The sequence below is a fragment of the Micropterus dolomieu genome, unplaced genomic scaffold, assembly GCF_021292245.1.
Source record: "Micropterus dolomieu isolate WLL.071019.BEF.003 ecotype Adirondacks unplaced genomic scaffold, ASM2129224v1 contig_9910, whole genome shotgun sequence".
Taxonomy (NCBI): domain Eukaryota; kingdom Metazoa; phylum Chordata; class Actinopteri; order Centrarchiformes; family Centrarchidae; genus Micropterus; species Micropterus dolomieu.
Window position 1 is genome coordinate 1 of NW_025738896.1, and position 2,266 is coordinate 2,266.

The 2,266-nt window shown below is 44.1% G+C and overlaps 1 long non-coding RNA gene across 1 annotated transcript; it reads left to right on the top strand.

Moving 5' to 3' along the window:
* The first annotated feature begins 500 nt into the window (after nucleotides 1-500).
* Nucleotides 501-2,053, top strand: LOC123965502. The gene is made up of 2 exons (XR_006823714.1): nucleotides 501-1,662; nucleotides 1,940-2,053. It is a non-coding gene; the product is annotated as an uncharacterized LOC123965502 (long non-coding RNA).
* The last annotated feature ends 213 nt before the right edge of the window (nucleotides 2,054-2,266 follow it).

Genomic DNA, 2,266 nt, shown 5'->3' on the forward strand with positions numbered 1-2,266 from the left:
ATTTAAGAGTAGGCTTAAGACTTTCCTCTTTGATAAAGCTTATAGTTAGTGCTGGCTCAGGTGAGTCCTGAACCATCCCTTAGTTATGCTGCTATAGGCCTAGACTGCCGGGGGATTTCCCATGATGCACTGAGCTCCTCTCTCCTCTACTTTCTCTCCCTCTGTATGCAACCTCATCCCATTATTGCATGTTACTAACACAACTTCTCCCCTTTCTGGTAGTCTTGTGCTTTCTCGTCTCTCTCCTCTCTCCTCCTATCACTTCCTGCAGGTGTTTCTGGCTCTGGAGCTGTGGAGTCTGGATCTGTGGTTGCGGGTCACCTGCTGCCGTCTCTCTCTCTCTCTCTCTCTCTCTCTCTCTCTCTCACCCACCCTGAGCCATGGTTCTGCTCGAGGTTTCTGCCTCTTAAAGGAAGTTTTTCTTTGCCTCTGTCTCCTAGTGCTGCTCTTGGTGGGAATTGTTGGGCTTCTGTAAATAACATCATAGAGTACGGTCTAGACCTGCTCTTTTATGAAAAGCACTGTGAGATAACTGTTGTTGTGATTTGGCGCTATATAAATAAAATTGAATTGAATTGAGGTTAACCCTGTCTGCTAGCACGTCGGCCGTGAGGCCAATGTGTGCAGCTGTAGGGTTAACCGGTCGACATGCATAGAATCGATAACTTAAGTTAAGGCACACACTCGTTGGTGGTTGTGGTAAGGATAATTGGCTTCGGGGGGCTGTAAAGAGTAACATGGCTAGCTAGCTAACTAGCTGGCAGTATCAAAGTAAACAAGGGTCCTGGAATTGCTGTTCCGGTCCTAGGATTGCGGTCCTGAAACTGCAGCCTCCGGTACTGCAGTTTAATTCACTCGCTCTGTGAGCTGATCTGGCCGGCCAGCTCGTTAGCTTCCCCCCGCGGGCTGGTTCTCTAGCTCCCGTCACAACTCCGAAAATGATTGAGACACACTTTCGATTCGCCATATTTTTAGTAAAACTGCCAATTTTCGACATCTACACAGTTGATTTCTCACCTCAAAACTTCTCAGAAGTGGATTTAGTGATGAAATAACGTATAAAAATAGTAAAAAACCTTCCGTTGTTGGCCTCTCAGCTTCTTTCGCTTGAATGCCAAAATGAATGCTGGGAATCTCTGCCGTCAAGTTCACATAAGTTACCAACCGATGCATCCTCCTTAAAAATGGGTGTGTCAACAACACTTTTTAACCGTTCTTGCCAAAATGCAAACTTGTGGATTGGGACAGGCCACAAAAGACGACGTTTCACAAGAACACAATAACAGACAAGAACATAGATTGATAAAGGCCCTAAAACTCAGACTTAGCGAAAATGACCCTTCGCAACCTCGCAACTTAAAAAAAAGGCCTGGAGGCAGGGCCTTCTGCTCTTGGCCAATGCTTGGCTGTCTGCAGAAGTACAGTCCAATCACAAGTCATATTTACTGGATAGAGGGACTGACAGACTGCTCCGCCAATGACAGACGCGCACAGGATACGTGTTCAGGAAGCATGGCTCCCTGGACGGGCTGGCTGTCTCCATCCAAGCGGTGCATGGATGTGGAGAAGAAATCTGCAAAAGGTAGAAGCTCAGGGTGGTTTGTTCATCAGCGCGATGTCACCCGTGGTGTTGTGTCGGGAGATGCAGTAACTGAACCAGCGGTGAGTAAGAAATATTATAAATAACATGTCATTTGTTAAGCTATGAGAAGAGGAAAAGTCCACTAGCCGCTAGGCTGATTTATGCTGCGTAAAATGCAGCTTAACTTACAGTAAACTATCAATGGAGACTATCAACCAGACAAATCTCCACAGTTATTAAAATATATGCTTTTGTTTAATTTGATTATTCTATGGTGGAGTCATTTTAAAGTTGACTTTACTGTAGTTAAGCAGTAACAGCTATTTGTGTTGTTGTTTTTTCTTTTATGGCCTAAAGCACTGGAGACAAGGCAGCATGCTGTGGTCATCACTCACGGGAGGATGAAAAGGAGGAGGAGAGCAACAGAAAAAAATTACTTCAAAACAATAGAATAAATAACTTTTAATCCACCACACGTCTTGTTGTTTATGTGTAAATACAGAGGAAGCATGTGAGAACTCCTCATAGTTCGTTGTTACTGTGTTATTAGAGCATGGGAGAACAGTGGACACTTTTAATACAGCCCACACCCATAATATTACTGTAGCTATAGAATAACAAGTGGAGAACATTACAACAGTCTGCATAGCTTCATCTATTGTGTGTTAGGAATGAAAATAAATA